The following is a 26706-nucleotide window of genomic DNA, read 5'->3' as shown; positions in this document are numbered from 1 at the left end:
TAAGTACCCTTCCTGGGTGTGCCCAGCCACCATGGATCCCAAGTAGCCATATGGCACACAAGAAGACTAAGAAGATTAGGGTCTGCCTGAGTTCTGAATTTACAGACCAGTTCTAGAGGTTAGAAGATAGAACTGTGGAAACTCTACCTGGAGTATCCAACCCCTCCCAAAATAGCCAGTAGACAAGCAGGGAAAGCAAGGAAGAAGGGGGCATATTGTGTTTGATTCTGGCTTGTAGTTGCTGTTCTATGCACTAAGAATATGTCTCCAGACCTCAGCATGGCCACCTATCCAGATCCCGGAATCCAGAGGCTGTAAACCAAAAACAGCTCACACTCAAATCAAGCAAATTTCTAATTATATCTACCTGATAATTTTGAAACCATTCTTATTTTACCAATAATTGTCAAGCTAGTTTTATTTACCAAATATTACCATATACATATAACATAAGCAGACGTAAGCACAAAAGGAGATCTTACAGCTTTCAGAAAGGATTTTCATTTTTCCCACATTTAATTAGTTTTTCTTTTCCCCATTTGGTCTATTAGTCTTCCAATACCTGTTTCTTTGCTCTAAGCAATTGTTAACTAGGCAACAATTTGCATTTCTAAGGGGACAACTCTTAGGTGAAACAAAAATATATATATTTCATAAGCACAGAGCTAAGAATTTTAGGCCGAAATATTCTATAATCATTTGCACAACCAAGGCAAAAACGGTGCTCGTGTAAAAGTTCAGTCAAGACAAGATGGCCAGAAAAGTGCCTTAAACAGAGGTATGACTTATTCTTTAAATTTAAAACAAATGTTAAGAGTTTCTAATGCACCAAGGGAGATATCATTAAAAATGAAAATGCCCTTAATAGATGTAAATTTCTTTTAGAAGAGGGTTTCAAGATAGCCAATAAAATTTCAGAAAGGGGTGTATTAGTTTGATAGGTGTTCTTTTTAACTTAGCTACTGTTTTTTAGCTGAAATTACTGAGTTAAGGGTGGATCCCATTAATAACTAAGGCAAAGAAAACATTCTCTATGCCTGGACTGAGCATGGACAGATCTGAAAAAGAAGTGAGCCTGTTTTACCTGAGGGCCTAACTTTTATAAATACTTCACCTAGGATAGCTATCTTTTCACCTTCAAGCAGGTTAGTAACTAAGGCAAAAGTTTAGCAGATTCAATATTTTTTATCAATTATTTGCTTAAGCTTTTTATTCATCTTTTATAAAGAGTATTTAAATAAAAATACTGAAATCTTTTTAGAAACTTCTGTGTATCATTAGGCATCCCTAGATTAGACACTAGTTTGGGAGACCTCATCTTCAAATGCACTTCTTCAGTGACTGTTGTTCATCTGGAGTGTTTTACTGTAACTTATCTTTACTAAGATTTTGCAATTTCTATAAGAGTTTGCTGCTTCTGGGGCTTAATATTTATCCACGTATTAACTGGAAAATACTCAGGTCCTCAGAAACTAAAGATCGAAATTTTATTTCAAATATTGACTTTGGCTCTCAGTTCCCCTGATGAACTTAGCCAGTTATTTGTTTTCCCTACCTAAGCATGCAAGAAAAAAGGAAACCAAAGGAGTAGGACACTAAAATCTCTGCAAATTTCCAAAAGACAAATTTTATACTCCCTGCAAAATTGCCATTTACTACCAATTTCTTTCAGACCAAGACAGATATAAGAGGTTTGTAAGTGAATTCAAGCTAGCTAATTATCAGATTTGATCTGATCTTTGACCTTGGATCTGATCCAAATCCAATTTGGATCAGAAATATGTTTAAAAAGAAAGACAGAAAAAAAACTCACATATCTCAAAACACAAATTTGTGGAGCTTTGATTTCCAAAATAGAACTTACCATGATCCCCAATTGCTGTGAGAAAGCAATGGACACAATGGGTCAGGAACATACTTTGCTTGATCACTTGCCACTACTGGGCATAATCAGAAGTGCTACTTTGGATCCCACTTCTGACACCATCTGTTTAAGGAAAAACTTGAGTCAAATTCAATGTAAGAAAATTTAATTGAGCACAGAACAATTCACCAATCAAGCAGCCTCATGAGCCAGGGTAGGCTCTGAGACACTCCAGGGCTGCCACACGGTGGGATATTTATAGACAGAAAAAGGAAAATGACGTGTAGAAAACAGAAGTGATGTACAGAAACAGCCAGATTGGTTACAGCTCCATATTTACCTTATATGAACATGACTTGAACAGTTGACTCCTGTTGGCCAAATCTCAGTGATTGGCACAAGAATGGGTTACAGTCTCTTTACATCTCAATTTAGATCATAGTTCAGTATGTACAGAGAAACTTTTAGGCTGAGTTTAAAATATGTAGGAGGCAACTTTAGGCAAAACAGTCTGGGTAGAGATATTTCAGACAAGACCTCTAGATCACAGGGTATTATTTAGGGCTCTCTAGAGGGACAGAAGATATGTGTATACATGAGAGGGAGTTTATTAACAAGAATTGATTCACACAATCTCAAGGTAAAGTCCCATGATAAGCTATCTGCAAGTTGAGGAGAAAGGAAGCCAGTGACGAATCAGTCCAAGTCTCTAAACCTCAAAAGTAGGCCTCAATTTTTGATAAAAGTCTCAAGAGCCCCTGACAAACCACTGGTTTAAGTCTAAAAAGTCCAAAAGCTGAAGAGCTTAGAGTCTGTTGTTTGAGGACAGGAAGCATTCAGCATGGGACAAAGATGAAGGCCAGAAGACTCGGCAAGCCTGCTATTTTATCTTCTCCTGCCTACTTTATTCTAGCTGCACTGGCAGCTGATTAGATGGTGTCCACCCAGATTGAAAGTGGGTCTATCTCTTCTAGTCCACTCACTCAAATGTTAACCTCTTTTGGCAACACCCTCACAGACACAACCAGGAAAAATAATTTACATTCCTCAATCCAATCAAGTTGACACTCAATATTAGCCATAACACACAGGGTACAAAAGCACAAATAGATAAAGATAAAAAGCTTCTTCATAGGAAAATAAACAATCAACAGAAGAAATAGCTTAAAAACTGGAAGAAAATGTTTTCAAGCTATCCATCTGACAAGAGATTACCAGCCAGAATATAAAAGAAACTCAAACAACCCAACACCAAAAAGAAAAAATAGTAACCTTATCTTTAAAATGGGCAAATTTTCTGAATAGACGTTATTCAAAAGAAGACATATAAATGGCTAACAGGTATGTGAATGCATACTCAACATCACTAATCATTAGGGAAATGCAAATCAAACCACAATAAGATAGCACTTACAATCATGCAACCAGCAAAAGACAAGGACTACAATTATGGGTTATGCACTAAGCTTGAAACTAAATATTCTATAGTAATGCAGATTCAATTTTTAAAATATCCAAGAATGGAAATATACAGTCATGTCATAAAGTGATAATATTGCAAATTAAAAAATCATATTAAACATTAAAATAAGATAAATACTTAGAAAAAGCAATCATACAACAATATTCATAAACACTTTGGGCATAACCTTTAAGGTAATAAAAGGTATAGGAAGGATAACAACCTACATTATGCATCCTAAAATAATTTTTTTTTTTTTTTAGACGGGGTCTCGCTCTGTTGTCCAGGCTGGAGTGCAGTGGCTGGATCTCAGCTCACTGCAAGCTCCGCCTCCTGGGTTTATGCCATTCTCCCGCCTCAGCCTCCCGAGTAGCTGGGACTACAGGCGCCTGCCACCACGCCTGGCTAGTTTTTTGTATTTTTTTTTTTTAGTAGAGACGGGGTTTCACTGTGTTAGCCAGGATGGTCTCGATCTCCTGACCTCGTGATCCGCCCGTCTCGGCCTCCCAAAGTGCTGGGATTACAGGCTTGAGCCACCATGCCCGGCCCTAAAATAATATTTAAAGTGAATGATTATATCTTCAGAAATAATAAAGTCAATAAGATTAAGGGTACAATTCTGATGAGTCCTCTATGTTTGCTGGTGGCTATGAAGCAATAAGTTCAGTTATTGGGGTCTAGATAATGATGTATTAAAATCCTCTGCAGATGTCAAATATTAAGTACTCAAAATTTATGCTTTCTCAACTAACTATATGTAATGATCAAAGATGTCAGCCAAAGACTTGTCTAGACTGGGATGTCTTACAAATAGTTAGAGACAAGAGGCACAAAATTAATTTTATAGATTATTTCTTGGATCTAAGAGAAAGGAATCAGGGCTGAAACCTAAATCCTTAGGGACAGGGTTGAGAGATGGTCTAGTGAACAAAGAAAGGTCTTCCATTGTTTATGAAACCATGAGATATAATATAATGACAAAACAATGATTGCAGTGCAAATTTTACTGACTTGCTTACTATTTTTGAAATATTTAAGCCCTTTCATTGTGTCCACAAAAATTTTAGAATTCTAAATTTTTCCATGAACAAAATCTATTGAAAACATCTATTCCAGGAAATTGAGTCTATCAAATTTTAAATAGTGAATACCTGATGACTAGAGGCCATAAAGCTTTGTTTTCAGTTAGAGAACTTTTAGGTAGACAGATAAGTAGATCATTCACTGTCACTCACACATCCTAAAGAACCCTCAAGCTTCCTGGAGTTTCCAGATGAAATCACAAATCACACAGCAAAGAACACAACCTATATCAATTCTCACTGAATGCTTTGAAGTGATTTCCTTTATATTATTTTTAAAAAGTACAAAAATAAAAATTCTACAACAGAACTGACCTTTAGTTAATTCATATTTAACATTGCATTCCTGGGATTATCTATCAAGTTGCATTTTTTGTATCAGTTGTAGAATTAAAATAAAAATAAGAAATTATATTTCCTTTAGTATTATAGGGTATATATTGATAATTTATACAGATTTCATCCTTTAAAAATTATGGTAATAAAGTAACACTATTCTAGTGTTTTTTTTGTTTTTTTTTTTTTTTTTAACTTAAGAGAATAAAGAGCTTAGAAAAAGCATTATTTGTGCTTTGTTAAATTTCTGGGTAGAGATTTTTACCAGCCAAGAAAATAAGCCTAAAAGTGTAGGATGAAAAATGATAAGATGGATTTAATAAGAATGTTGCCTTAAGTCAAATGAAAAAAAAAAAAGAAATAATTTTCCTGAATTTCCTTTTAATGTTTACTGATTTAAAAGTTTCCACTTATTAATTCATATATTAATAGGAGGCATTTTTTTTAAATGGGTGTACTGTGCTTTCCTCCTAATATAAGACTCTCAGGTAGGGAAATGGGAACAAGTAACTTTAGCCAAAAGTGTCATTGGTATTTGTTGGTGAGAATCATGGACACTTCTCGGGCTATGTACAAAGTTACTATATCTTTGAGTATAATTTTCAAGGCTGATATAAGAAAATGCATTTCTTACATGTCTGATTAAAATAATTACTTTGACTGTAAATCACAAAATAATACATGAGATGCATAGATAAGTCTGTTATAAATATTTGAAGTTCTCATTTAGTTTTCTTCCAAATAAAATATATTAATATTTATTTTATTTGTTCATATAGTTTCAGAAATGTTAATTTTAAGTAGTAAATTATATTGGAGAGTACGCAATTTTTGTAGATATTGTGCCTAAAATACATAGAGGTAATCAGATAAATTGTAAAAAAGACTGAAAATCTGTGAACATCAGTTAATTAGAGCTACTATTGATTTACAAATGGTAGTTGGCATCATACTTGCTGTTGTTGAATTGTTATTTGTGTTCCAAGCTGCAAGCCACTTATCATCTCATCATGTAAGATGTGTAATCAACAGATTAAATGAATAAGCCCATCTGGCATAATGGCACAATATCTTAAAATGTATGTGAAAGTTTAGTATATATAGACCATAAATGTTTTTGTAGAAATGGGCAAGCTATGCTTTTATTTTTGACACTGATGTCTCTTTAAAGAAAGATGTAATGTCTCATTCTTTGGGAATTGGGAATTTTCCACTTTACTTAAGCTATCTGCCGGCTTTAATTACGCAGACTGACAGTCTACATATTTTTAGTCATGATGTGATACTTTGAACATTTTCTGACATGGCCCACAATCAGGGCATCATTACTCTCCTTATTGTTGGCTAATTTCACAACGGTGAAAATTCTGGGTAAACATTTCAGAGGAGCAATCTGGGTTTCCAGATAGGTTTAAAAATACCCAGGGATAACGATTAGAACCAAAAAAAAAAAAAAATGTTTTATAAAACATATTCTTAAAGGCAGATTTAGGTTTACTTTATCCAACTGGTTGGAGTTCAGGGCTATTTGGATTAATATGCATAATACATATTGTGCAGATTAAGCTAAACCGCCTGGGAAATGGATGGCCAATGAACCACTTTATCTGTACTCTGCAGGTACCTTGAGTAGTTTGCCACCTGCAACATAATTATCATTCTATTTTGTTGTAGGCAGTGCTACACTACAGTAGCTAAAATCATTTTCATTTCCTCCCAGAATTTCCCACAGAGAAATACAAGGTAGTGTAGCCTATTTTAAAACAATTTTGCTTCCTGTATTTAAGCAGTAAAATGTAACCATAATTCAGAAACAGCTAATATACTCTTCAACAGAAAATAGAACACTCATTGTCCATGATGAGGAAAAGGAACAAAATTAAATGTACATACCATAAAGGCTCCTTGATATTTTGTTAATAAAACTGATTTGATGACTTGCCAAATTAAAATCACTTATACCAAGATATTTGACTCCTTAAGACATGTTTTGATGTTTGTTCGTTTGTTTTTGTCTACACACTGAAATGAAATGTTGGGCTGAGGCAATTGGGAAAATATGGAAAAGTACATCTCAGGTTAGTGACTTAGACATTTTGGGAAAATGCATATACACATGAATTTATATAAATATATGTACATAAGCATATGCAAGTATTTTATATGTATTCAAATTTGGCTTAAGTGTTTTGGATAATTCCATTATGTTATTTACTTATTTATTTTGAGACAGAGTCTCTCTCTGTTGCCCAGGCTAGTTGTAGTGATCTCAGCTCACTACAACCTCTGGCTCCCGGGTTCAAGCGATTCTCTTGCCTCAGCCTCCTGAGTAGCTGGGATTACAGGTGTGTGCTACCGTGCCTGGCTAATTTTTGTGTTGTTAGTAGAGACAGGGTTTTACAACGTTGGTCAGGCTGATCTCAAACTCCCGACCTCAGGTGATCCGCCTGCCTCAGCCTCTCAAAAAAGTGCAGGGATAACAGGCATGAGCCACTGTGCCCAGCCCATTATATTTTTAAAAGTATACTTACATATCATCAACTAGAATCCCTGACAATTTGGTAGACACCAAAATCCCTAGAATTTATGAAAATGCTACATAATAAGGCAAAAAAAGTTTTACAGTTTTATTTAAGGTTATGGATTTTCAAATAGGGAGGCAGCCCTGGATAATCTCACCAGGTCAAATGTAATCACACAAACCCTTAAATGTAGATAAGATCAAAGAGATGAGGGAGCAGAATAAATCAATGATATTCAAAGCATGAGAGGGGCCATGTGGAAATCACAAGAAGGGATATAGACAGCATTTAGGAGAAAAGACAAACTTCTGACTCACAGCCAGTGAGGAAATGGAAACTTCATTGCTCCGAGCAAGGGAATGGATTTAGCCAGCAACATCAATGAATTTGGAAGCAGATTATTCCCTACAGCCTCCATTAAGGAAGGCAGCCCTGCCAAAATCTTAATTTCAGCTTTATGAAGCCTATACCAAACATAACTTCTGATGTACAAAGTCTGTGAGATAATACATTTGTGTTTTATGTCATTAAATTGTTGGTAACTTGTTATTCAGCAATAGAAAACGAATATATCATGTATAAGACAGTTGAACTGTCTACACCTGACAGGTGAACTGAACTAGAATTCAGTTACTTTGCTTTATTTAGCTAATTTTCATGTTAATAGCCCCTCACAGGGGTAATCTAGTTTATGTGATAATACTAACTGTAGGAATATGGCCCAAATGGAAGAATGTTTATACTCACTGCTGTTTCTCCCTCTCTGTGAATTCCTTACTCATCCTATACTAGACCATTATAGAATGCTATAGTGCCACCTCCACCTCCCCTTGCTTAATTATTTTGTTCAAGTTCTGGAAAATCTATAGACTTACCTCATTTTACTGTGTTTCACTTTTTTGTGCTTCATAGATAACGTTTTTACAAACTGAATGTTATGGCAACCCTGCATCAAACACGCCTTTTGGTGCCATTTTCCAACAAGTCCTTTTTTTGTTCCTCTGTGTCAACATTTTTTAGCAATAAAGTATTTTAAAGTAAGCTTTGTATACTGTTTTTTAAACAAGATGCAATTGCATACTAAATAGACTATAATATAGTGGAAACATAATTTTATATTCACTGACAAACCTAATAAATCATGTGAGTCACTTTAGTGCAATACTTACTTTATTACAGTGGTCTGAAGACAAACTCTTAATATCTCTGAGGTAGGCCTGTGTATATATTTTTTTTCAGAATGAGTAAAGACTAATACTCCTTCCCTCTCCCCTCCCTAACAACAAAAGTAATGACAGTAATAGCAACACAATCAACAAACTTAATTCAAAATAAAATTCAATAAATAACTCATGCATTATACAAAAATGTCTAAATTTTACTTTGATAACAGTCTAATGACAGACTGGATAACCATGTTAATATGTGATTTCCCATCTTCATTTTTAAAAAAATCTTTTTAACATTGAGAATAGTGATGTTAGATAAAGCCCATGATGGTTAATTTTATATGTCAACTTAATTGGGTTTAGGGATGCCCAGATAGCTGATAAATCCTTATATCTGCATGGGTCTGTGAGGGTGCCTCCATAAGGGATTAGAATTTCAGTCAGTAGACTGAGTAATGATTCACTCTCACTAGTGTGGGCCAGCATCATTCAATTTTTGAGGACCCATATAGAACAAATTGATAGAAGAAGGATGAATTCTTTCTTTCTCCTTGAGTTGAGCCATCCATCTTCTCCTGCTCTCAGTCATTAGAGTTTCTGGTTCTGTGGCCTTTGGTCTCTAACTCATACCAGTGGTCCCCAGCTGCTGGTTCTCAGCCATTCTGCCTTGGACTGGAAATATGCCATTGTCTCCCTTGTTCTCAGACCTTCAGTCTCAGACTAAATTATACTACTGTACTACTGGCTTTTTTGGTTCTCCAACTTGCAGATGGCAATGGTACTTTTTGACCTCCATAACAGTCTGAGCCAATCCCCCAAATATATGTGTGTGTGTATGTATATATATACACACACACACACATATATTTGCTAATGAAGTTGGTTCTTGAGTGAACAAATTTTAAAGATGAATTGTATAAATTGGTTTTAGGGTCTCTGAAATTTACTCTTGATGTAGTTTGAATATTTGTTCCCTCCAAGTCTCATAGTAAAATGAGAGTCCCAGTGGTGGAGGTGGAGCCTGGTAGGAGGTATTTGGTTCATGGGGGCAGCTCCTTCATGCATGACTTGGTGCCATCCCGGCAGTAATGAGTGAATTATTGCTCTATTAGCTACTGCTAGATCTGGTTGTTAAAAAGAGTCCAGCACCTCTCTCCTCTTTCTTCCTTCCCCCTCTCACCTTCCACCCTGAGTGGAAGCTTCCTGAAGCCCTCACCAGAAGCAGACACTGGTGCCATGCTTCCTGTACAGCATGCAGAAACATGAGTCAAATAAAACTTTCTTCTTTACAAATTACCCAGCCTCAGGTATTCCTTTATAGCAATACAACTCTTTAATCTGATTAGACTGTAAGATGTTAATTGCTTCACGCCTGTAATTCCAGCACTTTGGGAGGCGGAGGCAAGCGAAATCACGAGGTCAGGAGATCGAGACCATCCTGGCTAACACAGTGAAACCTCGTGTCTACTAAAAATACAAAAATTAGCTGGGCATGGTGGCAGGTGCCTGTAGTCCCAGCTACTTGGAGGCTGAGGCAGGAGAATGGCGTGAACCCGGGAGGCAGAGCTTGCAGTGAGCCAAGATTACACCACTGCACTCCAGTCTGGGTGACAGAGTGAAACTCTGCCTCAAAAAAAAAAAAAAAATATATATATATATATATATGTATATATATATGTATATATATGTATATATATATATGTTAATTGCTATATTCCAGTAATAAAGAGAGGAATAATAGTTTGTGGTATGAACTATTAACAGAGATAGGCATAACATATGCCTTGAATACTCCTAGTCAACTACTTATAAAAAACAAGGAGCTAATTAACTCTGTATATGATACTTTCAAATATTTTTGAAGAACTAAGGAATACAGTGACATTGGTTGATTGTTCCTAACAGGAGACAAAAGGGATGAAAGAATAATATAAGTCCAGGGATTCAATTCTCAGCTCAAGCACTCCATAAATAATCTAGGAGCTTGTAGGTCTGTTCTGCAGGAAAGGCTTATCTCTTGTAGCAACGAGGCTGAAATTGTGGAAAATCAGCACAAGACATTATTCTGCAATTTCCTGAATTACAAAGCAAATTGAACTACCAGCTTCAAATAAGTCTATTATTTAAATGAGTGTGATGATTGGGAAAGAATGGGATCCTGTGAGTTGTGGTGGGGAGATGTCAGGGAACTCAAATGAAGGTGAGGACATTAAACACCTAAATTGTGAAAAGTCTCCTTTGATAGTGGAAGAGTTCTTCCCACTCCCAGCAAAAGTGGTCTCTCCATCTCCAGTGGAAATAGCCTTTCCAACCTCAGTGATAGTGGTCTATCATTTCCCTGCTTAAGTGAAATTAATCTTTCCGCCTTTGAGGGGATTAGCCCCAATCGACTGTGAAAACAGTATTGGCCTTCCTTGAGGCAGCTGCAATGCAAGACAATGCTGATTTTCCCACGTCTACTGTCCCTCTTTGCTTCTAGATATGTAAGTATACTTAACTTCAATCAGGACACTCTAGGAGAGGTAAAAGTTCGGGTCATGAGGAGATGTACAACACTCTAAAATAACTACTTGGGTTTTCTAATTTATACACGCAGAAATCTGGAAAATAAGTGTAGGACTGGATATTAAGAATGTGGGATAATGTAGATGTAATAAGAAGCTGTATCAGGCTGAATTGATTGATATGAGTCCTCAAGCAGAGATACTGCATTTAATAGTGCAGCTTGGGGAATTAGAAAGGGATCTAATGTTTGGTTGGTTGGTTAAAACATGGATCAAAGATGGCCCACTGTGAGCAATTTGCAGATGCCTGATCACATTTAGTTTAATGTAAAGGAAGAAATTCAAAGGCTTCTGATGATTGGAATGTTAGAGGGTCCAGAAGACATAACTTTCATGAACACTTTGATAAATAAATTTGTAAGAGGAGCTCCTGCATCCTTGAAGGTCTCAATGATGACTTTTCCCTATAGGCCAGACGTTACAGTAAAAATTGCAGGCACTGAATTTGAAAACCGAAATGCAATGAGAGCAATTAGATAACAGGATGGGTAAAGTGGCAGCATTGAGCCATCAAAGACAAGGTGTGAGTAGTTACATAAAGGACAGTAGAGTCAAAGCAACCATCAGACTTATGGCTCAAGCAGGCTTATGACATTGGTTATTAAATCATGGTGTTCTTAGAGATGAAATAGATAGAAAGCCTGTTAAATTCTTAATTGATTCATATAAGCAAAAGAGTTCCAGGTGATGTGAACAAAAATATAACTCAAATTATAAAACCAGAGAGTCATGGCCACTCAGTGGCTAGATGTAAGCCAATCTGTAGACACAGAGTGTCTTTTTTTTTTTTTTTTTTTTTCTCACTGCCTATTTGATCAGATCTGTATTCAAAATAAGCTGCAAAAATGATTTGACTTTTATAGAATAAGCAAATTTAAGAGTTTATGCAGCAGATTTCTTTTGTTTTGTGGTAGGTTTTGTTTCTGCTGGCTTCTTTGCAAGTGCCAGTTTATTGGTAGCTGCTTCCTTTTTCCACACCAGAGGTTTCTTATTCTTCTTAACAAAAACAGCCTTCTTTGTTTTCTTCCCTAGCACAAGCTTCTTGCCTGCAACACCCTTCTCATCTGATTTGGCCGCTAGCACTGCCCCTGCTGCTGCTGCTGTCACCTTGTCCACTCAAAACTCATGATTCCTGGTCTGGTAAAGAATTGTGTTCCAGTGCTTGGTTTAGCTTCAATATGATTCTCAGATTTTTTTTTCAGTGGGTTCTTCTTCAAGACTCCATGATGAATCATCTTGCATGGTATTCCAAGGGCTTTTTGGATCGCTGGGCTTTTCTAGATTCTGCTAAGGTCTGCGTTGATCATCCCGTGCATGGGAAGATTATGTTACTCTTCAAAGAAGCAGCTTTGCACCAAGTGTCAAACAATTCATTTGTCTTCTGGAAAGCATTCCAGAAGACAAATTCTCAGCTCTGTATGTCCAAATAAAGAACTGCGTCCCATGCCAGAATATCTTGAATAAAATAAAAGGGAGCCTGGGGTCACCTTGGGGAATAATTTTGGTACACTATGAAATAATTATACTTTTAATCTTCTACTCAGGCTTTCCCAAAGGAACTTACATCCTTTTACCAGGGTAACTGTGCATTTGAGGGAAAGGAAATAATGTGATTTTTCAAGACCACTGGACACAGACTCTGAAATGATGTCAATTCCAAGAGACTCAAAACATCACTTATCCCTCCAGTGAGAGTATAGGATAATGAAGGTCAAGTGATTAATGGAATTTTGTTTCAGGCCCAAGTCATTCACAGTGGGTCCAGTGAGTCCGCATATCCATCCTGTGGTTATTTCCTCAGTTCCAAAATGCATAATTGGAATAGACATACTTAGCAGCTGGCAGAATTCCTACATAGCTTTCCTGACTTACAGAACAAGGGGTATTATATTGGGAACGTCCAAATGGAAGCCAGTAGAATGATTCTACTTAGCAAAATAGTACATCGAAAGCAACATTGCATTTCTGGAAGGATTACAAAGATTAGTGCCACCATTTAGGACTTGAAAGATGCAGGGTGCTGATTCCTCACATCCCCATTCATCTCTCCTATATGGCTTATGCAGAAGACTGATGGATATTGGAGAATTACAGTGGGTTTTTGAAAGCTTCACCAAGTGGTAACTCCAACTGCAACTGCTGTACAAGAAGTAAATTTACTGTTTGAGAAATTCAACACATCTTTAGGTACCTGGTATATGCAAGCTGCTGACCTGAAATATTTTTTATCTCTATCCCTGTTAATAAGTCCCCTAGAAGCAGTTTGCAATCTGCTGGCAAGGCCCCAGGACACCTTCACTGTCCTGTCTCAGGGGTATATCAGCTCTTTAGATCTGTGTCATAATTTAGTTCACAGAAATCTTGAACACTTTATCTTTCCACAAGATATTTCTCTGGTCCATTACACTGATGAACATCATGCTGATTAGATGTAGTGAGTGCGAAGTAGCAACTACTCTGAACTTACTGGTAAAACATTTGCATCAGAGAAAAAGAAATAAATGTGACTGAAATTATAGACCTTTTTAACTCAGTAAGATTTCTAGGAGTCCAGTGTTGTTGAGATATCCTTTATAAGTTTTTGGATTGCATCTGCTCCCTCCTACAACCAAGAAAAACACACAATGCCTAGTGTCCTAATTAGATTTTTGAGACAACATATTCTCATTTGATGTGTTATTTCCAGCCCATTAATGGAGTGACCTGAAAAGTTACTAATTTTGAGTGGGGCTCGGTACAAAAGGAGGCTCTGCAACAAGTCCAGGCTACTATGCAAGCTGTTCTACCACTTCTGCCATATGATCACACAGATTCAATGGTGCTAATGTGTCAATGCCAGATGGGAATGCAGTTTGAGGCCTTCCTCAGGTCCCTATAGGTGAATCACAGCATAACTATTTAGGATTTTGGAGCAAGGCACTACTGTGATTCCCAGATATCTACTCTCCTTCTGAGAGACAGCCCTCGGTCTGCTATTGTACATTAATATAAACTGAACACAAAACCATGGGTCACCATATTACCATGTGACCTGAGCTGCCTATCATGGACTGGCTGTTTTAGGACTCACCAAGCCATAAAGCTGGACATACACAGCAATACTCCATCATCAAATGGAATTGATATAAACACGATCAGGCCCTACGAGGCCCTAAAGACACAAGTACATTCTATGAAGAGGGGCCAAATGCCTATGGTTCCCAATCTTGAAACATTACTTTCTGTCTCCTCATCTTCACTTATAGCTTCATGGGCTATTCCCTCTGGCCAGTTGAGTGCCGAAGAGAAGACTTGGGTATGGTTTACAAATTGTTCTGCATGACATGCAAGTACCAACAAAAAGTGAATAGCTGTAGCATTACAGCTTCTCTCTAGAATATCCTTGAAAGACTGTGATAAAGGAAAATCTTCCCAGTAGGCAGTATTTCAGGTAATGCACCTGGTGGTGCACTTTGTCTGGAAGAAGAAATGGCCAGATGTGCAATTATATACATAGCCCTGGGGTATAAAAACCAGGGAAGGCTACTTTCTGGGGTCCTTCAACTGAGATACAAGTGGGGAATTCATAGATGAGACTCTGTTCACCCCAGGCAGCTTTCCTGAGCTTTCGGGGACTGGCTAGCAATGAATGCTAGGCTTCTGTTGCCCTTGCTGCCATCTGTAAGTAATAAACATGCCTATTTTATTTTATTTTATTTTATTTTAATAGTTTTGAGGGAACATGTGGTGTTTGGTTACACGGATAAGTTCTTTAGTGGTGATTTCTGAGATTTTAGTGTGCCCATCCCTCGAGCAGTATACACTGTACTTAAATGTGTAGTCTTTTATTCCTCACCCCCGTTCACCTTCCCCATGAGTCCCCAAAGTCCGTTATATATTTCTTATGCCATTGCATCCTCATAGCTTAGCTCCCACTTATAAATGAGAACACAAGATATTTGGTTTTCCATTCCTGAGTTACTTCACTTATAATAATGGTTTCCAACTCCATCCAGGTTGTTGGGAATGCCATTATTTCATTCATTTTTATGGCTGAGTAGTATTTCATGGTGTGTGTGTGTGTGTGTGTGTGTGTGTGTGTGTGTGTAATTTTCTTCACCCATTTACTGGTTGATGGGCATTTAAGTTGGTTCCATAGTTGTGCAATTGCAAATTGTGCTTCTGTAAACATGCATGTGCAAGTGTCTTTTCATATAATGTCTTATTTTCCTCTGGATAGATATCCAGTAGTGGGAAATGGTAGATCTACTTTTAGTTCTTTAGGGAACATCCATACGGTTTTGCATAGTGGTTGTGCTAGATTACATTACCTTCGAGGAGGAAAAATTGTTTTCTTTTCACCACATCCACACCTACATATGCTATTCTTTGAATTTTTAATGACGGTCATTCTTGCAGGAGTAAAGTGGTGTCTCTTTGTGGTTTTAATTTGCATTTCCCTGATAGTAATGTGGAACATTGTTTCATAGGTTTGTTTGGCCATTTGTATATCTTGTTTTGTCTATTCATGTCTTTTGCTTACTTTTTGATGGGATTATTAGTTTTTATCTTGCTGATTTGAGTTCCTAGTAAATTATGAATATTAGACTTTCATTGGATGTATAGTTTGTAAATATTTCTCCCATATTGTGGGTTGTCTTTTTATTTTGTTGATTTTTTACTTTGCTGTGCAGAAGCTTTTTAGTTTAATTAGGTACCACCCATTTATTGTTATTTTTGTTGCATTTGCTTTTGGGTATTTGGTCACAAACTCTCTGCCTAAGCCAATATCTAGAAGAGTTTTTTTCTAGTGTTGTCTTCTATAATTTTTATGGTTTCAGGTGTTACATTTAACTATTTGATTCATCTTAAGTTGATTTTTGTATACTTTGAGAGATGAGTGTTCCATTTTATTCTTCTATATGTGAATTGCAATTTTTTCCAGCACCATTTGTTGAACAGGGTGTCCCTTCCCCACTTTATGTTTTTGTTTGCTTTGTTGAAGATCAGTTGACTCTAAGTACTTGGCTTTATTCTGGGTTCTCTATTCTTTACCATTGGTCTATATGCCTGTTTTCATACCAGCACCATAGTAAGTATAGCCTTGTAATATAGTTTGAAGTCACGTAATGTGATGCCTCCAGATTTTTTTTTTCTTATTTTTGCTTAGACTTGCTTTTCTTATACAAGCTCTTTTTTGGTTCCATAGGAGTTTTAGGATGATTTTTTCTAGTTCTGTGAAGAATGATGATGAGAATTGTATTGAATCTATAGATTGCTTTTGGCAGTATGGTCATTTTCACAATATTGACTCTACCCATCCTTAAGCATGGGATGTGTTTCCATTTGTTTCTGTCATCTATGATTTATTTTTCAGTAGTGTTTTCTAGTTTTCATTGTAGATATCTTTCACCTCCTTGGTTAGGAATATTCCTAAGTATTGTTTGTTTGTTTGCCTGTTTGCAACTGTTGTAAAAGGGATTGAGTTCTTGATTTGGTTCTCGGGTAGGTAATTGTTGGTTTATAGGAGTGCTAATGATTTGTGGTGTATTTCATTTTGTATTCTGAAATTTTATATAATTTATTTAGCAAATCCAGGAGGTTTTCAAATGCGTATTTAGGATTTTCTAGGTATACAATCACATCATTAGTGAACAGCAACAGTTTGATTTCCTCTTTATTGATTTAAATGTCCTTTATTTCTTTCTCTTGTCTGATTGCTGTGGGTAGGACTTCCAGTACTATGTTGAATAAAAGTGGTAAAAGTGGGCATCCTTGTGTTGTTCTAATTCTCAGGGAGAATGCTTTCACCTTTTCCCCATTTAGTATAATGTTGGCTGTGGGTTTGTCATAGATGGTTTTTATTACCTTGAAGTACATCTCTTCTATGCCAAGTTTTCTGAAGGCTTTAAACATAAAGTGATGCTGGATTTTGTCAAATGCATTTTCTACATCTATTGAGATTATCATGTGACTTTTTGTTTTTAATTCTGTTTATATGATGTATGACATTTATTCACTTGCATATTTTAAGTTATCCCTGCATTGCTTATATGAAATATACTTGATTATGGTATACTATATTTTGAGATGCTGCTGGATTCAGTTAACTAGTATTTTCTTGAGGATTTTGGCATCTATGTCCATCATGAATATTGGTCTGTAGTTTTCTTTTTTTATGTCCTTCCTTGGTTTTGGTATTAGGGTTATACTCTCTTCATAGAATGATTTAGGGAGGATTCCATCTTTCTCTAACTTTTGGAATAGTTTTAGTGAGAATGGTACCAATTTTTCTTTGAGTGTCTGTTAGAATTCAGCTGTGAATATATGTGGTCTTGGATATCTTCTGTTGTTGTTGGCAATTTTTAAAATGACTATTTAAATCTTGCTACTTGTATTGGTCTGTTCAGAGTTTCTATTTCTTCCTGATTTAATCTAGGAGGACTGTATATTTCTAGGAATTTAACTATCTCCTCTAGAGTTTTTAGTTTATGTGTATAAAGCTGTTCATAGTAGCTTTGAATGATCTTTTTTATTTCTGTGATATTGGTTGTAATATCTCTCCTGTTTTGTTTCAAATTGAGTTTATTTGGATCTTCTCTCTTCTTTTCTTGGTTAATCTAGCTAATGGTCTATCAGCTTTATCTTTTCAAAACACAAGCTTTTTATTGTGTCTATCTTTTGTATTTTTGTTTGTTTGTTTGTTTCAGTTTTGTTTAGTTCTGTTCTGATCTTGGTTATTTCTTTTCTTCTTCCAGGTTTGAATTTAGTTTGTCCTTGTTACTTTGGTTCCTTGAAGTGTGACCTTAGATTATCTATTTGTGTTCTGCCAGACTTTTTGATGTAGTCATTTCATGCTATGACATGTCCTCTTAGCACTATTTTGCTGTATCACAGAGGTTTTGACAAGTTATATTACTATTATCATTCAGTTCAAATAATTTTTAATTTCCATCTTGATTTCAATGTTGACACAAAGATCACTCAAGGGAGATTAATTTCTAAGTATTATATACTTTTGAAGGTTCCTTTTGTAGTTAATTTCCTGTTTAATTCCACTGTGTTCTGAGAGGATACTTCATATAATTTCAGTTTTCTTAAATGTATTGAGGTGTGTTTTGTGACCTATCATATGGTCTATCTTAGAGAATGTTCCCTGTGCTGATGAAAAAATGTATATTCTGCAGTTGTTGGGTAGAATGTTCTGTAAATATCTGTTAAATCCATTTGTTCTAGAGTATAGTTTAAGTCCATCATTTCTTTATTGACTTTCTGTCTTGATGACCTGACTAGTGCAGTCAGTGGAATATTGAAACCCCCACTATTATTGTGCTGCCATCTATCTCATTTCTTATGTCTAGTAGTAATTGTTATATACATTTGGGATCTTCAGTGTTAGCTGTCCATATATTTAGAATTGTTATAATTTCCTGTAGGACTAATCCTTTTATCATTATATACTGCCCCTCTTCATCATTTTGTTTTTACTGTGTTGCTTTAAAGTCTGTTTTTCCATGAAACAAGAATAGCTATTCCTGCTTGCTTTTGATTTCCATTTGTGTGAAATATCTTTTTCTATGCCTTTACCTTAAGTTTATGTGAGTCCTTATATGTTAGGTAAATCTCTTGAACACAGAATTTACTTGGTTAGTGGAAGTTTATTCATTCTGCCATTCTGTGTATAATTTAAGTGGAGCATTTAGGCTATTTACATTCAACTTTCCTAGTGAGATGTGAGGTACTGTTCATCATGCTAATTGTTGACTAAATACTTTGTCATTTTTCATTGTATTTTTTGTAGGTCCTGTGAGATATATGCTTTATGAAGGTTCTATTTTGGTGTATTTTGAGGTTTTATTTCAAGATTTAGAACTCCTTTTAGCATTTATGTAGTGCTGGCTTGGTAATGGTGAATGTGTTCAGCATTTATCTGAAAAAGACTTTATCTCTCCATTTATGAAATCTAGTTTTGCTGGAGATAAAATTTTTGGCTGATAATTATTTTGTTTCAAGGGAGGCTAAAGATAGGATCAAAATCCCTTCTCACTTGTAAGCTTCCTGCTGAGAAATCTGCTGATAATCTGATAGATTTTCCTTTATAGTTTACCTGATGATTTTGTCTCATGACTCTTAGGATTCTTTCCTTTGTCTTGACTTTAGATAACCTGGTGACTATATGCATACATGATGATCTTTTTACAATTAATTTTCTGGGTGTTCTTTGAGATTCTTGTATTTGGATGTCTAGATTTCTAGTAAGGCCAGGGAAGTTTTCTTCAGTTAGTTTCTGAAATCAGTTTTCCAAACTTCTGGATTCCTCTTCTTCCTTAAGAATACAAATTATTCTCAAGTTTGGCCGTTTAATATGATCCTGAATTTCTTGAAAGCTTTGTTCATTCTTTAATTCTTTTTTCTTTGTATTTGTCTGATTGGGTTAATTTGAAAGCCTTGCTTTCAAGCTCTGAAGTTCTTTGTTTTAATACTTGTCTTAGAGTATTGTTGAAACTTTACAGTGCATTTTGTATTTTTCTAAGTGTGTCTTTCATTTCCAGAAGTTGTAATTGTTTTTTCTTTATAATAATAGTTTCTCTGGAAGATTTTTCATCCATAACCTGTATTATTCTTTTTAATTTCTTTAAGTTTTTTTTTTCACCTTTCTCTGGTATCTCCTTGAGTAGCCTAATAAGCAAACTTCTGAATTTTTTATCTGGCAATTTAGAGATTTCTTGTTGGTTTAGATCCATTGCTGGGGAGCTAGTATGATCTTTTGGGGCTGTGATAGAACCTCGTTTTGTCATACGACCAGAATTAGTTTTCTAGTTCCTTCTCATTTGAGTAGACTATTTCAGTGCAAAAGGACTGGAACTCAAGGCCTGCTGTTCAGTTTCTTTTGTCCCATGGAGTGATCCCTAGATGTTGTGCTCTTCCCCTTCCCCTAGGAGTGGGGCTTTTTGAGAGCTGGACTGCCGTGATTGTTATTGTGTCTAGTCACCAAGTGGGGCTACTCAGTTCTGGGCTGGTGCTAGAGAATGTCTGCAAAGAGTCCTGTGATGTAATCTGTCTTCAGGTCTTCCAGCCATGGATACCAGCACCTACTCTGGTGGAGGTGGCAGGAGATTGAAGTAGACTCTGTGATAGTCCTTGCTTGTAGATATGTTTAGTATGCTGGCTTTCTCAAATGCTGGTTATGCTACCAATGAAGTTGTCATGTGGACACACTCAAAACCTCTTGTTAGACAGAATGTTGCAGACAGTGGAATTAGCCATTGTTTTCTCCTTCCTGGGAGCAGGATTATTCTGTCATGAGTCGTCGTAATGGCCTGAGTCATTTGGCCTCCAACCAGGATGTGGCACTTTCAAAAGAACACCAGCTGCAGTGGTTGTAGGGGAATATAAGCTTGCCTTAAGTTGTCCAGGGGAAGTAGTCTGGTTTCTCAGGTGATGGATGGGGCCGTAAAGCTCTCAGTAATTTATGGCTTTTGTGTTTGACTACCAGGGTGGGTAGAGAAATACCATCAGATGAGGGCAGATTAGGGCTGGTCAGAACTCAGATTCTCCTTGGGCGGGTCTTGCTATGGCCACTGTTGGGGGTGGGGGTTAGGAAAACAAATTAAGACATAAATAGAATATATGTATTTTAGATGTTTTTAGGTATTATGGACAAAAGTAAATATAGGGATTCAGGTAGGTCCAGAGAGTTTTCTTATCTTCTATAGTGATAGGGAGTTAGAATTTGGAGGCCAGAAATGACTTAGAAGTTACATAAATATATTTTGGAATTGATATAAACAATGGACTAAAGCCATAATGACATTCATCATCCTGATTAAAAATTAAATGTTGGCCATAAGATTGCTAGTGTTGTTAGAGATAAAGGGGTTAAGGTCTAGACAGAAGCATATAGATTTAGTAATCTAGTATGAGTCCAAGCTTTCCATATATTCAGACCTTAAAGAATCTCAGAATCATTTTTGTTTGTGCATAACATCACAATGACAGAGAGCTTTGCAGATCAGTGGTTTAATTTAAATTTGATGAAGATATACACACACATACACACACCTTTCCTTCTTATGTATACACATAATTATATACATATAATTCATATACATATTATATATATATGAATACTACATTTGTCTGTATTTCCTCCTTGGCTATTATCCTTGGGTCTCTTTAATTGAATTTGCATTTTTCCAGTATCAACATTTGGAAATGTTCAGTTCTGAGATGTTTGGTAATTTTTTCTGTCTTTAATTGTATTAGCAGGTGTTTATATATTGATATGCTTGGTAAATTTATTTCAACAATGCGTCAATGTTTAACATTTTTGGAGATATATTAGGCATCATTAATCATTCATATTTAAGAAAAAAGCTAATCTCATGTGATGTTATCAATATAAATATGTTTATTCAGGTGAAAACTAGATTAGCATGTAAGTTCTTTTAATTAATAAATTAGCAAATACAAAGTAAATTTATATCTTACACCTCTGAAAAATTTCTTCTGGCATCAGATGTAAGATATGTTTGGATTTTAGTAATATTGAAATACAAAAACAATGCCCCTTTCATATACCCTCTCTATAAGATTATCGTCATTGAGTAAGTTCACACTTATGCCTAGTTGTGCTAGCAGCACATGTGACTTAAAAAGCAGTTGCCACTGATGACTTCATCTCATCAACTTCTTTTCAGTGATTAATTACAGCATCTGTGAATGTGTGTTTGGAATGGGTCTGACCCATGTTAGACTTCCTCTGTTTTCAAGAAATTAGTCAATTCTCATTTCATTTCTAAAGATAGATACACTGATAAGCCCAAGTCAAATTAATTGTCAAGGTAATCGCTTATCTTTATCTACTCAGATAATCTCTTTTTATGTCCTGTGATTCACCTATCTGATGGAACCCCTTCCATATAGGAGGTAAACTTCTGACATTCAATTATTATTTTCTAATGTTAATATTGCTATATATTCCTTATTAGAAACATCTATTTCAAATAAAAGTAAAGAGACTTATTATCTTTTAGCACCAAATATAATATATAGATTATTAACATTTTATTAACTTTATGCATAATTATATTACCTGTATGTATGAAAACAAGTAATGTAAATCAAAATCTAAATGAATATTTAACAAATGTGACTTAAAGCAGCAGTCCTCAACCTTTTTGGCACCAGAGACCAGTTTCATGGTAGACAATTTTTCCATGGACTGGGGGTGGGGAGATGGTTTGGGGATGATTCAAGCACATTACTTTTATTATGCACTTTATTTCTATTATTATAAATTATAATATATAATAAAATAATTATACAACTCACCATAATGTAGAAACAGTGGGGGCCCTGAGCCTATTTTCCTGCAACTAGACAGTCCCAGCTGGGGGTGATGAGAGACAGTGATAGATCATCAGGCATTAGATTCTCATAAGGAATGTGCAACTTATTTCCTTCACATGTGCAGTTCACAATAGGGTTCATGCTACTATGAGAATCTAATGCCACCAGTGGTCTGACAGGAACTCAGGTGGAACTGTCAGCAATGGTAAGAGGCTATAAATACAGATGAAGCATTGTTCACTTGCCTGCTGCAAACCTCCTGATATGCAGGCAGGTCCCTAACAGGCCACGGACTGATATCAGGGGCTTGGGGACCCATATCTTAATGCACATCTAAACAGTATAATTCCTATGTGCAAAACTATTGAAAACATGTAGTTGTGGCTTCCCCCAAGACAGAGTGAGCTTTAGTCTTATTTTACCTGTAATTCAATCTAATTAAAATATACAGGTAAAAACTTGGGGCATCTGGGGAAAATATTATAGATATGTAAATTATATCTCTATTTTGGTATCACAAGAATCTTTACATATTTTTGATAAGGATATCTATGAACTGTGAAGAAGAAACATAGAAACATATAAAGAAATCCCTCAAGCCAATATAATTTAGAAATACCTTAGAAATATTATAACAAAATTAGCAATAAGCAATTACTTATTATTTAAATGCCATCTAAAATAGAAATATAATTAATTCTAATCATTTCTTTTTTCTGTTACAGAGACAGGATTTTGCTCTGTTACCTAGGCCAGAGTACGGTGGCATGATTATCATTCACTGCTTAATTCTCATCTTAAATCAACAATTACTGAAGTATTCTGATAAATTCTAAGTATTCAAAATATAGGATGTGGAACAATTTTTGTTAGTGGAAAGTTAATTTCTTGTAAAATTATTACTGTGTATGGTAATAACTACTTGTTTTATAATTCTCTTTAACTATCTCTGATTTTGTTACCCTTACAGGTGACTAGCACAGTGTGAATTTGACTCATGAAAATTAAAAACTGAGTAAATTTTGATATATAGTCACAAAATATGAAGACCTTTTGCCTCCTGTAATGGTGGAGTAGCTTGTTGAAACTAACTCCACTAAATATCAAATCAAAATTATAAAAATGGATGAAAACATAAGAAAACAACTCTACATATATATACACACATACATATATACACAACTATATATACACAATTATATATAGATACATATATATATACACACAAGTATATATACGATGAATTAAGACTTAAAGAAAAATAAAGACAGGAATGAAAAGAGGAAGAAATTCAGTAGAGAAATTAGGGCTATGAAGAAGAACCATGTGATAATTCTTTGTTCAGGAAAGTAAATAATAAACTGTTTTTAAAAATACTGAATAACTGTAACAGGAGATTTAACAGTAAAAAAGTCTTAATTAATTTGAGAATAAATGAATATAAATATCCAATACTCAGACCAGAGAAAAAAATTGAAGAAAATAAACAAAATATCTATAAACTGTGTAACCATCTGAAGTTGTTAAACATATTGAGAGACTCAGGGAAGATGAGAGAGAAATATAGTGAAAAAAAATGAAAGAAATAATGACATTTACCCAAATGTTGTGAAAACTATAATTTCACTGTTTCAAAAGGCTCAATGATTAAAAGGAAGATAAATAGAAAGAAAACCACACATGCACAACATAATCAAACTCTTGAAAATCAAAGATAAAGAACAAACATTTACCAGATTCAGAGAAAAACGATGTACTGTGTATAGGGAATGGAACAAACAACTAACCATACGAAGCCTCAACTCATTTCAATGTTTAATTTATCAGGAGTATGTTCTCTCACCAAATTGTAACTATGCCAGAAAACAGAAAAAGGAAGATTATTCAAAATTCTTATACTTCTAAAAATTAAGAAATTCTCATCTAAATAACACCAGTCAATGAAAAAGTCATTGAAAATTCAGTAAAATAGTTTTAATAGTATAATGAAAAAACTATATATACATACATGGCACATGAATGATGATGCAGATTCCATATTTAGAGATAGATCTGAAGAATTATATGCAATTGATAGATAAGAAAAAGACTGAAATAAAATATATGTCTTAACTATCTAAAAAGAAGCTAAAATAAAAGGATGTAATAAAGAAAATAAATATACAAGCAAAATTAACTAGGCTGAAATAAAATATGTAATAAAGAGTTGCTACAAAGCCAAGAACTAGATTCTAGAAAAAGACTAATACAATTTATAAATTGTTTACAAGATTGAACAACAACAAAAATAAAGACAAAACAAGTAAAAAAAAATACTTATGGAAACTTCATCATACTGATCTATAATATCAACACATTATTTTTTGAATGAGACATTCCTTCTGCTTTCCATTATGCCTTTTACTTTATTATCTTTCTTTTCTGTTTTTAAAAACCTGTCAGGTAGATACTTCAGTACCCACATGATAAAAGAATCTGTACAACCAATGCCAAGTCACAAGTTTACCTATATAACAAACCTGCACATGTACCCCTGAACCTGAAATAAAAGTTAAAATATTTTTAAAAAGAAAAGAAAATTTAAAACCTTTGATGATGGCAAGTTGTGTCTGATTGAAATGGGACACATCAAACATCTCTTTTTGTTATATGAGCATTCTTAGCATCAGTTAAGAATAAAATTATGGTGGTTCATATTCTCAGAGGCTGAAAATTAGAAACAAATATTTTAGCAACAAAATATTCCTTTATATTCAGCAATTAGGCAACAATATTATTAAAAATATCACAACAAAACCAAAAACATGGTTAGGTAGGGGGTTAAGACACATTACATTTTAAAAATGGAAAATACCTTTCTTCTATCCCTAAGTCATCCTCAATGATTACTAAATCTTGTGAAATATTTCCTTTAATTTGAATTCAGCAGATGACCAATGAAGTTTATGTTTATGTTATACTTTTATAGTTTATTGATGTTTAATTTCAGTCTTTTTGTCTTATATCAAAATGAACCATACATGTAACATATCCTACAATGTCAGCTAGAATTAATAGTCTGTAACATTACCCTTGCATACATCAGACAAGTTTGCTGCAGTTTATGTCTTTTGTGATTATGCTTCTATATCTGCATTAACATAATGCATATGCAGTCCACAAAAGAATGTATTAATTTGCTGAACTCTGTTACCATTAACAGAAAGTGTCAGGATAATAAAGTGGTAGATTCGGCATTTTGATAGGAACCTTGAAAGAGAGGCTGTTGATTTCATAGTGTAACTCATCTTTTCTATCTTTTTGAGAATGTATACTTTACTGATTAACTTGATTTCTCTGTGCAGAGTATTGAATTATCTGGCCTTGCTCCTTATGTTCAAGACACATGTTGGTATCTGGAGCAAAGACCCAAGGCAGGTTAAGTAGCTCAGAAGCTACACAGTTGCAAATGGCTGTCTACGCATGTGAGTTGTTGGCCTAGAGAAGAATTAATAAAAATCAAGATAATGTATTTAAATTCTCTGATGATTGTGATATCTCTACAACGTTAATAATTCAATTCAAAAAATATATCTATTTTATAAGGACAAAAAAGGATCTGTTTTCTTCTTTTATACTGAGAAGTCAGGTAGCACACCTCTCAAAGAATTTGCAACCAACATAGGAATAACAGTAAAATATAATGGGGGTGTTTATCATTATAATGACTGTTTATTAAGTGCATACTTTATCTCTTTTAATCCCATAAAGTAAGGGGTTAATGTTTTGGTTTTAAAGACGAGAACACAGTAGTTCATATAGGGTTAAAATTTGCTAATGTACACAAAGTTTATAATGACAGAGCGGGGATCCAATCCCTAACTTGTGTGACTTAAATAATGCCATGTTATTTTCAAGTATTTACTTTGTCTGTAAGTAGAATTGATAAAAATTATTGTTATTATGTTTATCCATTTTGCACGTAGTTTGAAAGTTTTAACAAATTGAGTTTGGATACCATTGTTCCTCCACAAAGAATATATGAGTAGGATTAATAAATGAAGAACCTAGTAAGGAATGATAGATAGCAAACAATAGAGGGTCACAAAGTTTGATTACTTTGCAAATAATTCAAAACAATTGTTTTAATTATATATCAAATAGGACTCAACTAGATATCTGATTTTAAGAAAATTAAGAGTCCAAAAACAAAGAAACTAAAAACACGTTTCATATATTAAAACACTACTTAAACAATTTAAAACATCTATTAGTTAGGGTAAAGACTTCTGCTGATGAACAAATGGCTTAACTAGAACCAGATTTAACTTTCCACAATAAAAATTTAAAAGTACATATCTATATAACTCTTCAGACACTGGACAAGATTTGTGGTA

Source organism: Piliocolobus tephrosceles, chromosome 3 (genome assembly GCF_002776525.5).
Source record: "Piliocolobus tephrosceles isolate RC106 chromosome 3, ASM277652v3, whole genome shotgun sequence".
Classification (NCBI taxonomy): domain Eukaryota; kingdom Metazoa; phylum Chordata; class Mammalia; order Primates; family Cercopithecidae; genus Piliocolobus; species Piliocolobus tephrosceles.
This window is presented reverse-complemented; position numbering follows the sequence as displayed.